Here is a 14,420-nt window from a genome sequence, read left to right on the forward strand (position 1 = left end):
TGTGCAGAGCACTTTACTCAGAGCTTGGGAGAGTACAATAGAATACAATAGAACAATAAACAGACCCAGTCCCTGACCACAATGCACTTACAGTCTAGCTGGGGAGACATACATTAATATAAATACATTACAGATATCATAAATTATGTCTCTCTATGGGGCCAGGGATGCAGGTGAGCCACTCAGTAATGAAAAGTATCTTGGAGGGTTTTTTGTGGGAGACGGTGAACCTCCTTCAAAGTCAGAAGAAAGGATACGATATCTGTAGCACTTCCTCTCCTTCCAAATTAACTCCACCCTGGTCCAAGCGCTTATCAAATCCCAACTTGATTCCTGCATCAGCCTCCTCACTGACCTCCCTGCTTCCAGTCCCCACTTGACTCTGCTACCTGGATCATCTTAAATCTCATTTGGCGCACATCTCTCCACTCATCAAAAACTTCCAGCCGTTGCCCATATCTCTCCACCTCGAACAGAAATTCCAGTCCCTCGGCTTCAAGGCACTCAATCAGCTCTCTCCCTCCTACCTACCCTCGCCCTGTCCCATTATGACTTAACAGCTCTGCTTTTCTCGAACAACCTACTCACATGCTTTATTCTCATCTCTCCAGGCACTGACCTCAGTGACCTTCCTGTCTTCCAAAAACTCCTTCCCCCTTCATACCTGGCAGTCCACTGCAATCCCACCTCCAATGCCCTTCTGAAATCACATTCCCTCTAGGAGGCCTTCCCTGATTAATCTCCCAACCCTACATCCATCCAGATTCCTTGCCACTTCAGTCCTTCCACATCATTTAAAACCTTTGGATATCCACAGCACCTGTCCCCCATAGCACTTAAGTTCCCACCTTTAAACTTTGTTTCTTCCCCCTACCTGTAACTCGCTTCAGTGTCTGTCTCCCCTAACTAGACTGTAAGCTCCTTGAGGACAGGGATCATATGTTCTAACTCTATTGAACTCTCCAGGTTCTTAGTACAGTGCTCTCTGTAGAAAACGCACTCAATAAATACTATTGATTGATTGGTGCCATTGGGCGCGGGAACTATTTGATCTCTACCCCAAGCAGCCAAACCCTTCAATTTCTCCCCAGATTCAATCCCCGGTGACCATTCAATTACTCCGAAATTAGGAAGGGCAACATTACCAAGTCAGTTGTATTGTAGTCTCCCAAGTCCTTAGTACAGTGTTTTGCAATTCAATTCCTCCATGACCAATTACCTTGAAATTAGGAAGGGCAATATTATGTGGGCAGGGAACATGTCTACCAACTCAGTTGTACTGTACTCTCCCAAGTGCTTAGTACAGTGTTCTGCCAAATATAAGCACTCAGTTATTACCACTGATTAATTTATGAAGGCAGAGATTCCTCTTTCAAGCAGCCAATCGTGATATTTGTTGAGCCTTTACTGTGTGCAGAGCCTTTTACTAAATGCTTGCAAGAGCACAATACAATAGTGAAGGCAGACTCTTTTTAAAGTGGATAGGAGAAAGTAATAATAATAATAATTCTGGTATTTATTAAGTGCTTACTATATGCCAGACCCTGTACTCAGCACTGGAGTGAATACAAGCAAATCGGGTTAGACAAAACTCCTGTCCCATGTGGGGCTCACAGGTTCAATCCCCCTTTTACAGATGAGGGAATGGGGGCGCAGAGAGGTGAAGTGACTTGCCCAAGGTTACACAGCAGACAAATGGCAGAGCTGGGATTAGAACCCATGGCCTTCCGACTCCCAGGTCTGTGCTCTACCCACTAGGCTATGCTGCTTCACTGTGCTTCACTCTTGAGAGTCAGTTAGGAAGAAGGATGAGAGACAGTGAATGTAGAACTAGTAAATCAATCAATAGTATTTACTGAGCATCTTTGTGCTGAGAACTGAACTAACTACTTAAGAGAGTAATTTAGGATTAGTAGACATGATCTGTGCCTTCCAGGAGAATAGAATCTGATAATAATAATAATTACGGTATCTCCTAAGCACTATGTGCCGGGCACCGTATGAAGTGCTGGGGTGGCTACAAGCAAATCGGGTCCCTGTCCCAAGTGGGCCTCACAGTCTCAATCCCCATTTTGCAGATGAGGTAACTGAGGCACAGAGATGTGAAGTGACCTGACTCAGGTCACACAGCAGACAAATGGCAGAGCCGGGATTAGAAGGCAACAGATACTAAACTAAGGAGAAAGAAATAAAGATATATAAGGTACAGTAGGAATAAGTGATTACTTGGGAACACAGAAGCAGTTTGTGGGGGCATTTGATGGTGAGCTGACAAAAGTAACCATCAGCCAGATGTGAAGGGGGATAGAGTTCCATGTAGGAGAGTAGGGAAGTGAGGAGTGGAGAGGAGGAGCTCCATAAACCAGCTTGAGGGAGAAAAGACAAGAGGGCAGAAAGGCAGAGAAGCAATGTGGAAAGAGCCTGGGAGACAGAATATCTGGGTTCTCATCCCAGCTCTGCCACTTACCTGCTCTGTGACCTTGGGCAAGTCACTTAACTTCCCTGAGCCTCGGTTCCTTCATCTGCATAATGGGGATTCGATACCTGTTCTCCCTCCTCTTCAACTGTGAGTCTCATATGAGACCTGATAATCTTGCATTTACCACAGAGCTTAGTACAGTTCTTGGCACATAGTAAACACTTTACAAATGCTATTATTATTAGGGCAGGGCATAAACTTCATTATAGGACTCTACATTAGCTCCTTCCTTAGCCCTCCCAACTGAGCCTCTCCAGGAAAACCAGCAAGGTAGAAGTTGATTGACTATAAGCTTCAGAAGCAGGAGCAGGAGTTGCTAATTACCAGCCCGATTAGCAGCATGGCTTAGTGGCTAGAGCACCGGCCTGTGAGTCAGAAGGACCTGGGCTCTAATCCCAGATTTTTTAACAGATTCATTCATTCATATTAAGCGCTTAGTGTGTGCAGACCACTTTACTAAGTACTTGGGAAAGACATTCGCTGTCCACAATACTAGCCACTCCAAGCTGACAAATAAGTGGTGAGAATCAGCATGGCCTAGTGGATACAGCATGGGTCTGGGAGTCAAAAGAACCTGGGTTCTAACACCAGCTCTGCCACTTGTCTGCTGTATAATAATGTTGGCATTTGTTAAGTGCTTACTATGTGCAGAGCACTGTTCTAAGCCCTGGGGTAGATACAGGGTCATCAGGTGGCCCCAAGTGAGGCTCACAGTTAATCCCCATTTTACAGATGAGGTAACTGAGGCACCGAGAAGTGAAGTGACTTGTCCACAGTCACACAGCTGACAAGTGGCAGAGCTGGGATTCGAACCCATGACCTCTGAGTCCCAAGTCCAGGCTCTTTCCACTGAGCCACGCTGCTTCTCTGTATGACCTTGGGCAAGTCACTTCACTTCCCTGTGCCTCAATCACCTCATCTGTAAAATGGGGATTAAGACTATGAGCCCCATGTGGACATGGACTGTGTCCCACCTGATTAAATTGTATCTACCCCAGCACTTCGTACTATTCCTGACACATACTAAGCGCTCAAAAATACCGTAAAAAATAATGAAACAGTCAGTGGTCCCTAGAACATGATGCCTCTTAAATTCTCTGTGCCTCAGTTACCTCATCTGTAAAATGGGGATTAAGACTGTCAGCTCCACATGGGACTACCCGATGACCTTGTATCTACCCTACAGCTTAGAACAGTGCTTGGCACATAGTAAGTGCTTAACAGATACCAATATTATTATTATTATGAGCCCTGCAAGGGATAGGGACTGTGTCTAATGCCCAACTGTTTATTCTCTCCCAGCGCTTAGTACAGTGCTCTGTACACAGTAAGCACTTAATGCTATTACTACAACACCGGTATGTGACCCAGCCTAGAGAAGGGCAGTCGGGATTCAATCGTTCAATTGTCTTTACTGAGTGCTTACTGTGTGTGGAGCACTGTAATCAAGAGACACATTTCTTGCCCCAAATGAGCTTACAGTCAAGAGGAATTCCAACGTGAATCAGGAAACACCGTAATTGCTTCTTGTGGACCGTGCAGAGTTTTGGCAATCGATCCATGGCATCTGTTGAACGCTTACTATGTGTACAGCAGTTACATCATGGACACATCTCTCCCAGAACGCCCCACCTCCACCTGCAATCGTTCCGGTAGTGTATCCTTAGAGTTTTCTTGGTAAAAATATGGAACCAGTTCACCATTGCCTCCTTCCGTGTACTAAACTTGAGTCTCCTCCCTCCACCCTCTCCCGTGCCGGTGCTGCCCAGCACAGGGGAGTTTTGACTTTTAGCAGATTACCTTTCACTCGCTAGCCAACCCCAAGCTAGGAATGTAGCTTAGACTAGAGTAGACCGATTAGACCGTAAGCCCGTCAAACGGCAGGGACCGTCTCTATCTGTTGCCGACTTGTTCATTCCAAGCGCTCAGTACAGTGCTCTGCACATAGTAAGCGCTCAATAGATACTATTGAATGAATGGAATGGAAGGACCTCTGCTTGACTGTCCCTTCCATAGTCGAGACTGGAAGAGTCCTGGAAACTCTCCAGGTGCGACCTGAGAGGTGGAGGGTACAGGTGAATAAGTAGACATGAGTCCTACCCTGACAGAGTTTACAGTCTAATGGGGGAGACAGGCATTAAAATTTTGTTTCTTGCTATTGTTTAGCACAACCTTTTCCTTCATGCTGGAGGTGGAAGGCCTGGGGGCGTGACAGATCGTTGAATGCGTGTGTGGGGTAGGCGGATGGGCAGGCTGCCAGGCTGATGTGCCAGACCATAAACCATTACAGTATCATCAGGCAGTAATCCTCAAGCTAAGAAGGCTTTAGCTAGTACACCAGAACCGCTTGGGAGATATGGCAGAATCGTTGCTCTCTAAACAAATTCTACTTTGAATTTCCCAAGCATTCCTAGACCCACAACCACAGTTTTTAAACTGCCCATTACACGCCTGTTCTGTGATATGTATTTTTTCCAAATCTATTTTATTTTAAATTCCTGATGTCCACATATCGTGGTATGTTCTGATCCCAGAGTATGCCAGTGAAATGGACATCCCCTCTTTCAAGATTCCTATTTTGCAAAACTATCTTAGAATTTATTCTTTTTTAAAGCACAGGGAAGCAGTGTGGCCTACTGGAAAAGCATAGGACTGGGAGTCAGAAGACCCGGGTTCTAATTTCGGCTCCCTTAATGGCCTGTGGTGTGATCCTGGGCAAGTCACTTAACTGCTCTGTGCTTCAGGTTCTTCATCTATCAAACAGGAACTAAATACCTGTACTCCCGCCCACTTTAACTGTGAGCCCCATGCGAGACAGGCGTTGGGTCTTATCTTTACCCCGGCTCTAGCACAGTATGTGGCAGCATGGCATAGGTGGATCGAGCACAGGCCTGGGAATCAGAAAATCATACATTCTAATCTTGGCTCTGCCACTTGTCTGCTGTGTGACCTTGGGTAAGTCTTACTTCTCTATGCTTCGGTTCCCCTATCTGCAAAATGGGGATTAAGACTGTGAGCCTCATGTGGACTTTGTCCGATTCGATTTGCTCGTATCTATCCCAGGGCTTAATACGGTGCTTGGCATATAGTAAGTGCTTAACAAATAACACAATTATCATTATTATGGTGCATAATAATACTACAACTATTACTAGGAGCTCAATCACTTTCTTTTGAAAGCACTTAAATACCACAATTATTATTATTATTTTGAGTCTGCTGGCAAACAGTGCTTCTATTAATTCTTCAAACCAAGGAAACATAAGAACATAAAACTCAAAAGCAATGCCACCCGGGATCAGACCAACAGTCTACCCGCCCCAGGGCTCCTTCTCCAACAATAGCACTAGGTTGAAGACCCAGACTCCTTGGGGTTAGGAATGGGTCATTTAATTTATTACTATGGTATTTGTTAAGCATTTACTATGTGTCAAACACTATTCTAAGGTGCTGGTACAAGTTAATCAGGTCGGACAAGGCCCATTTTCCTAATGGGGCTCACAGTCTATGCAAGAGGAAGTAGGATTTAATCCCCATTTTACAGTTCAGGAAATGGAGGCACAGAGAAGTTGAGTGATTTGCCCAAGGTCACCCAGCAAGCATTTGGCAGAGCTAGGATTAGAACCCAGGTCCCTCTGACTCCCAGACCCATGCTGTTTCCACTAGGCCATGCTGCTCTTGTCTCTCAAATAAGAAACCGTGGCCCATCATCTCAAGAAGCAGCATGGCTCGGTGGAAAGAGCCCGGGCTTGGAAGTCAGAGGTCATGGGTTCGATTGCCGGCTCTGCCACTTGTCAGCTGTGTGACTGTGGGCAAGTCACTTCACTTCTCTGTGCCTCAGTTACCTCATCTGTAAAATGGGGATTAAGACTGTGAGCCTCATGTGGGCCAACGTGATTACCCTGTATCTCCCCCAGCGCTTAGAACAGTGCTCTGCACATAGTAAGTGCTTAACAAATACCAACATTATTATTACTATTTATGAATTCATCCACGTCGGTGATTCCTACCACTGTAGATTAGGAAGGATTTTTCCATTTGGATTAGTGGATTTGCAGCGCCAAATCCAATCTCAATGGTATTATGTCTCAAACGCTAACACCACCAGGCCCCAGGAAGTTCCCTTCCACCTTAAATATCTCAGTCATTACAGGGGCCTGTAAAGCCCTAGGCCTCCTCTTATCATCACCACTATCATCATCAACTGCATTTTGGAGAGCCTATTGTAGGCAGCACCCCATATTGGGCACCTCCTTCATGCTGTTTTGGACACCTCCCGTGGGCAGAATTTGTAGTACTAGGTATCTACTCTGGGCAGCACCCTGTTCTGAGCACCTCCTGCATGCTGTTTTGGGTGTGAGCAGAACTGCTGCACTGAGCATGACTGCCTTAGAGAAGCAGTGTGGGACAGTAGAAAGAGCCCGGGCTTTGGGAATCAGAGGTCATGGGTTCAAATCCTGGCTCGGTCACTTGTCACCTGTGTGACTCTGGACAAGTCACTTAACTTCTCCGTGCCTCAGTTCCCTCATCTGTAAAATGGGGATGAGGACTGTGAGCCTCATGTGGGACAACCTGATTACCCTGTATCTGCCCCAGTGCTTAGAACAGTGCTCTGCTCATAGTAAGCGCTTAACAAATACCAACATTATTTATTATTACTGTACTGTACTTCATTCATTCATTCATTCAATCGTATTTATTGGGCACTTGCTGTGTGCAGAGCACTGTACTAAGGGCTTGGAAAGTACAATTCAGCAACAAATAGAGACAATCCCTATCCAACAATGGGCTCACAGTCTAGGGTAAGATACGAAATTTTTAAAAAAAGTCAAAAGACACGGTCCCTCCTTGAGAGTCCCTTTCCTCACAGAGCTTATGATAGAATGAGGAAGACAAGCAGGCAGACACAGAGAGTACAAGTGTGAGGACCCAACACAGAAATAAGGAATTAACTAAATCAAAGTACTTAAGCCCGTGGAAGCCGCAAGCAGCTGGGGAAAATATGGGGCCTTGATCTCCTGTGGCTCTCTCTCCTGGAATCCCAAGTCTCCTCAGGAAACTGCCCTCTGGCTCCTTTTGCAGTATCCTTTTGTTTTATATATATATATATATATATATATATATATATATATATATATATATATGAATAGTATTTGTTAAGCGCTTACTATGTTCCAGACACTGAACTAAGCACTGGGAAAGACACAAGCTAATCAGGTTAGACAGTCCCTGTCCCACATGGGGCTCAAGGCTTAGTCCCCCTTTTACAGATGAGGTAACTGAGGCCAGGAGAAGTGAAGTTACTTCCCAAGGTCACACAGCAGTCAAGTGGTACAGGTGGGATTAGAACTCGGGTCCTTCTGACTCCCGGGCCTGCGTTCTATCCACTAGGCCATGCTGTTTCTCAGTCCTGGGGCTTGGAGTAGTGTCAAATATCATGAATCTGTAGTTTCAGGAAATGTCCGGAGCCCCTCTCACCCTCTTAGGAACAGCGACATCTCCCTCCTCTCCCCTCACTCCCTCTGAACGCTCCCCAGAACTAAGGTCACTTTTCCAAGAGGCCTTCCCTGATTAAGCCCTCTGTTCCCCGACTCCCTCTACCTTCTTCATTATCTCTATACTTGTTTCAGTGACCTTTGGGCAACTGATATTCACCTCACCCTCAACCCCGGAGTGTTTAATGTACATATCTATAAATCATATAGTATAAATTATTTATTTATATTAATGTCCGTTCCCCCTCCACCTGCCCCAGGCTGTAAGCTCCTTGTGGGCAGGGAACGTGACTACCCACTCGGTTGTACTGTCCTCTCCCAAGTGCTTACAACAGCGCTCTGCACACATGGAGAAGCGGCATGGTCTAGTGGACAGAGCATGTGCCTGAGGGTAAGAAGGTCAAGGGTTTTAATTCCGACTCCATCATTTTTCTGCTTTGTGGCCTTGGGCAAGTAACAACTTCTCCGTACCTGTGTTACCTCATATGTAAAAAAGGGGGATTAAGGGTGCGAGCCCAATGTGGGACAGGGACCGTGTTCAATCTGATTAACTTGTATATAGAACAGTGCTTGACAAGTGCCATAATTATTATTATTATTATTAGTGGTAGTAAGCACTCAGTAAATAGCATGGATTGATTGATTGCCCGGCCAGGATGGGTAGCCAGATTTTCACAGGAGCCAGACTGTGCGAGTGAGTCATTTGTCCCCCCGCCATTAGAGACGAGCCTCCAGCCTGAAGGGGCCGTGGGGAGAGTCGAGCAGAACCGGGTCGGTGGGAGCCGGTGAAGCGGAGGGAGCTGGGGGAAGGGCAAGAGCCGGATCAGACCCCAGCCTTGGGAGCGACAGCCCCGCTTTCTTTCGGAGACAGCCACCGGCCCGGTTCACCTGAACGGGGGAATCCTGTTACGCGAGCCTTGGGAATACTACAAGCTGGCAAGGGTCAGATCTGGCCCAATTCCCCCTTGACATACATCTCTGAGGGTGGTCACGGTACCTTCCGCATCATCCCGGTACGGTTTGCTCCCAGACGCAGAGGTGCAGGATGGGAGTGCCGTGTCACTCTGGCCAGGTCACAAGAGGGACCTATTGTGACAACCATAGGGATTCCAAATCATGGAATGACAAATACACCCCCTCCAGCCCCACCCCACACACATGCATACAAACTCACACACACATACACACAATTAAAGGGAGGAGAAAGAACTAAGTGTATGTTTTCCAGAACAGCCCAGAGGAAATACAGAATAAATGGCATTTTGCGAACAGCATAAATAGCTTTATTTCAGCTTTTCCAATTGAATAATGTAGTAATACAAAATTATTTCAGCAGTCTTGCACTTGTGAAACTGTAAAAAGAAGAATTATATCCTTTCCCCGTGGCAAACATACTTTACATCCTTATAACTCAACAGGCTAAGAGCTGAGCTTACTGTTCCAAGAGGATACTGTGACATCGCTTAGATTTGAGCGGTGCTTTTATTTCACCAATGACTTCAAATTTCCTGTCTCCTTTATCCTTATAACATTCCCGAGGATGAGCATAGGCAGGTTCCATACCGCAGAAGAAGCAACAGAGCTCAAGAGGGCCTAAGAGGCGCATAGTAAGTGCTCGGTAAATGCTGTTGATGATGACTGATGAAAAGACTGGTGTGAGTTCACACAGCAGGCCTAAGGTTGATCTGGGGTTAGAACCCTGTCCACTAAACCATGCTCTCTCTCTGTACGGGGGATTCCCAGGACACACTGTCATTGTGGCCCCACTGCCCATCTCACCCAGGATTCTCACTGTAACCTATAACCCTCTAAAATGGAAGCTCCTTGTGAACAGGGAACCTGTCTACCAATTCTGTTATTTTGAACTCTCCCAAGTACAATGCTCTACATGCAGTAAGAGCTCAATAAATATAACTGATTGATAACCACTCTCCTACTACATGGATTTTGAGAGAAAAGCCTTACGATTGGCTTTGAAGTACTCAACCTCCTTACCCCCTCCTATCTATCCCCCACTGATTTCACATTAGAGTCCATCGATCATAGTTATTAAGCAGTTTCTGTGTGCAAAGCACTGTACTAAGCACTTGGTAAAGTGCCAAATAACAAAGTTGGTAGACATGTTCCATGCCCACAGTCAACTTACAGCCTAGAGGGTGAGGCAGACATTAATATAAATAAATAAATTACAGATATGTACAGAAATGCTGTGGGGCTGATGGAGGACTAAATAAAAGGAACAAATAATAATAATAATTATGGTATTTGTTAAGCACTTACTAGGTACCAGGCACTGTACTAAGTGCTGGGGTGGATACAAGCAAATCCATACAAAGTTGGATGCAGTCCCTGTCCCACGTGGGGCTCACAGTCTCAATGTCCATTTTACAGATGAGGGAACTAAGGCCCAAAGAGAAGTGAAGTGACTTGCCCATGGTCACACAGCAGACAAGTGACAGAGCCGGGATTAGAACCCAGAACCTTCTGGCTCCCAGGCCCATGCTCTATCCACCGCGCCATGCCAAGTGCAAGGGCGACACAGAAGGGGATGGGAGAAGAGGAAATGAGGGTTTAGTCAGGGAAAGCCTCTTGGAGATGTGCCTTCAATAAGGCTTTTAAGGTGGGGAGAGTGATCATCTGTCAGATATGAAGAAGGAAGGCACTCCAGGTCAGAGGCAGGACTTGATTGAGGGGTCGGCAGGTGAGATGTAAGAGATCAAGGTACATTGAGTAGGTTGCCACCAGAAGAGTGAAGTGTACGGGTTGGGTCGTAGTAGCAGAGCAGCGAGGTGAGGTAGGAGCGGGCAAGGTGACTCAGTTCTTTAAAGCCAATGGAAAGAAATTTCTATTTGATTCGGAGGTGGACGGGCAACCACTGGAGGTTCTTGAGGAGTGGGGAAACGTTTTTGTTGGAAAATGATCAGGGCAGAAGAGTGAGGTATGGACTGGAGTGGAGAGAGATAGGAGGCAGGGAGGTCAACAAGGAGGCTGATGTAGTAATCAAAGAAGGATAGGATAAGCACTGGGTTTAATGTGGAAGCAGTTTAGATGGAGAGGAAAAGATGGATTTTAGAGAGGAAAAGATGGATTTTAGAGATGTTGTGTAGGTTGAGCCGACAGACTGAATATTTGGACTGATTGAGAGCAATGAGTCAAAGCTAATGCCAAGATTGTGGGCTTGTGAGACAGGGAGATTGGTGGTGCTCTCTAAAGTGATGGGAAAATTAGGGGAAGGACAGGGTTTGGGTGGGAAAATGAGGAGTTCCATTTTGGTCGTGAGGTCTGTTCCACTGTACAGGAGGACTACAAACTTGGCACACTCACTTCCCTCTAACATCAACATATTCACTGTCTACCTTAACTGCTGACCCCTCACCCATGTCCTGCCTCTGGCCTGGAACTCCCTCCCCCTTCATATCTGACAGACGACTTGCCCACCTTCAAAGCCTTATTAAATTCACATCTCCTCTGAGAGGCCTTCCCCGACAAAGCCCTCACCTCCCCTACTCACTTTCCTTTCTGCACTTGGACTTGTACCCTTTATTTATTATGTACATACCTGAAATTTATTTAAATGTCTTTCTCCCCTGCTAGACTGAAAGCTGTTTATGGGTAGGGAACGCGTCTACAACTCTATTGTGCCGTACTCTCCCAAGCGCTTAGTACAATACTCTGCACACAATAAGCGCTCAAAAACTACAATTGATTGATCGATTGACAGTCTCCAGAACACTCTCTGCTCATAGGGTGGGTTTCCAAGAACCAATATCTGACCACATCCAGCCGCTCCTTGCTACAGAATTGGACACTTGCAGGGCCTTTGCTGTTTTTCAATCTGCTTCTTGCTCTCCCGCTCTTCCCCAAACCCTAACCTCTAGACTGTAAGCTCCTTGTGGACAGGGAACGTGTCTACCAACTCTGTTATATTGTACTCTCCCAAGTGCTTCATACCGTGTTCTGCACACAGTTAAGTGCCCGGTAAATACCACTGATTGACTGACAAGCTGAATTTCACTGCAAACCTAAGTAACACTGAATGCTTCTGAAACTACAAAATTGTTCTGAGCCAGGTTACCTGTTCTATTTCTAAAAACACATCAAGTTAGGGAGGTATTTTGTCAATAAGATGCCCTATGAATCATCCTTTTACTCCATTGTCGGGCTCGTGCATCCCAACATGTTTACATACTAATGCTGTAATTTAAGTTCCCGCATCACCAAAATACTAATTACCACCACGAGCAACACCCCTGCTGCCACTCCTGCTGAGAATGCAACACTGGCTTTGGTTACCTGATAGCTATCATTATTAATAATAATAATAATAAGAAGAAGAAGAATAGTATTTGTGAAGCACCTACTATGTGCCAAGCACTGGTCTAAGCGCTGATAATCAGGTTGTCCCATGTGGGGCTCACAGTCTTAATCACCATTTTACAGATGAGGGAACTGAGGCACAGAGAAGTTAAGTGACTTGCCCAATGTTACACAGCTGGCAAGTTGCAGAGCCAGGATCAGAACCTACAACTTCTGACTCCCAATCCTGTGCTCCTTTCACTAAGCCATGCTGCTTCATTGTGGTAGGATGATAGGCCCAAGATTCACCAAAGCTATCTGGGGGACCGTAAGCACTTGATAGTGATCACAGCAATGTGTTGGTCGGCCCAAGTCTGACATAGCATATCTGGGGGTCCTTTATTTCTATACTACTAAGCTCAGAAAAATTCTTCATTAATCAGTACTGGCCAGTATTCTCCCTGCTCTCTTATGCCTTCAGGTTTATAACAATAATAATAATAATTATACTTGTTAAGCACTTATTATGTGCCAAGAACTGTACTAAGTGGGATAGATAAAAGATAATCAGGTTGGACAGTCCTTATGTGGGAACATGAGGCTCACATTCTTTAATCCATTGAACGATGGGATGAGGTAAAATGTAAGAGGTAAGCTGTAAGATGAGGTAAAATGAGTTAATTGAGGTACAGAGATATTAAGTGACTTGCTCAAGGTCCCCCAGCAGACAAGTGGCGGAGTCAGGATTAGAAGCCAGGTCCTCAGACTCCCAGGCCCATGCTTTATCCACTAGGCCACTTATAATGACAGGATGTCTCCGGTGGGGTTCTAGGCTGGGGAAAGAGCTTCGGATTCAGGGTAGACAATCTCAAGTGGATTTTCATCCTGCAACGCTTAAGTCCTGACAGTTCCAGAAAAGGCCAGATCAGAGTCTCAGAGCTCTTACTGCAGCCTGGTGAATTAATGGGGGCATGGAAGGAGGAAAAAGTGGGTGCCACAGTCCAATTAGGGTGTCAACCAATCGATCAAACTATTTTTTGAGCACTTACTATATGCAGAGCATTGGCCCCAGGAAGCCATCCCTGAGCCCGTGGGCCCTTTGCTAAGTGGGAAGGCACTGAGTGGGAAAAGTTGAGTGGGAGGCCTCCGGAAATGGGGGCACTGGGAAACAGGCAAGATGGAAGACAGAATGCATGCTAGAAACTCAAATTTGTACAATGCTTTCATGTTTCCAAAGCAAGCGATCAATGGTATTTATTGATCGTTTACTGTGTGTAGAACACTGTACTAAGCACTTGAGTACAATACAACAAAATTCCAATCGATTGATCACATCCTTACAGTATCCCAATAAGACAGGACAAGGCAGGTGAGGAAAATGAGGCCCAGAGAGGTCAAGCAATTTGCTACAGTCACCCAGCAAGCCAATGGAAGAACAGATAAGAATCCACCTCTCCGGAATCCCGGTCCTGTTCTTTTTCCATAAACTACACTTCCTTTTGCACCCCTTCTTCTCTTTTCCTGCCTCCCCTCTCCCCCTGCCTCCCCTCTCCTCACTGCCTTTGCCCATCTCCAAGTACATGGTTCTACGGAGTCGATTCCTGAGCGCTCATCCCTTGGATGACGAATTCTGAACTAAAGGCCCTCACCTAATTTTAATTAATTCAATCATATTTATTGAGCACTTACTGTGTGCAAAGCGCTATACTAAGCACTTGGGAGAGTACAATATTGCAATAAACAGACACATTCCCTGCCCACAACGTGCATAATTTTTCAATGACTAACACGTCTGGAGGAGTACGAAAGGAGGGTGACAATAAAGGAGACCTCCCTCCTCCACCCGGCGAACCCCGGTGTGCATGGACACACACGCACAAGTGCACACACATACATCTACATACACATACACACACATGTGCACTCAGGTATTTGGCCAGAGATCATATCAATTAAGACTCTTAAATGTGAGAAAGATATAGGCTGAGAGAAACAGGATTAGAGTTTACAGAATTGTGAGAGAATGTGGGCAGGGGAGACCCCAAATTACATGGAGGCAGCATGGTCAGTAGGAAGATTATGGAGCCCGGTTATTCAGAAATCTGGGGTCTAGGTCCAGCTCTGCCCCTTTCCTGCTGTGTGACGTTGGA

General features: G+C 45.8%; 1 protein-coding gene across 3 annotated transcripts in view; it reads right to left on the minus strand.

Annotated features, from left to right (window-relative positions):
- Window positions 1–9,043, minus strand: part of TPD52L1 (TPD52 like 1) — a 40,019-nt gene extending 30,976 nt beyond the window's left edge. Inside the window, exon 1 of one of the 3 annotated variants that reach the window (XM_007658007.3) lies at window positions 8,972–9,043. The gene's annotated coding sequence lies outside the window, so the exon portion shown is untranslated. Of the gene's footprint in view, window positions 1–8,862; window positions 8,918–8,948 lie in introns of those variants that run through there. The other 2 variants (XM_016225782.3, XM_039911186.1) reach the window with 2 other exon arrangements.
- Window positions 9,044–14,420: the final 5,377 nt, after the last annotated feature.

Source organism: Ornithorhynchus anatinus, chromosome 2 (genome assembly GCF_004115215.2).
Source record: "Ornithorhynchus anatinus isolate Pmale09 chromosome 2, mOrnAna1.pri.v4, whole genome shotgun sequence".
Classification (NCBI taxonomy): domain Eukaryota; kingdom Metazoa; phylum Chordata; class Mammalia; order Monotremata; family Ornithorhynchidae; genus Ornithorhynchus; species Ornithorhynchus anatinus.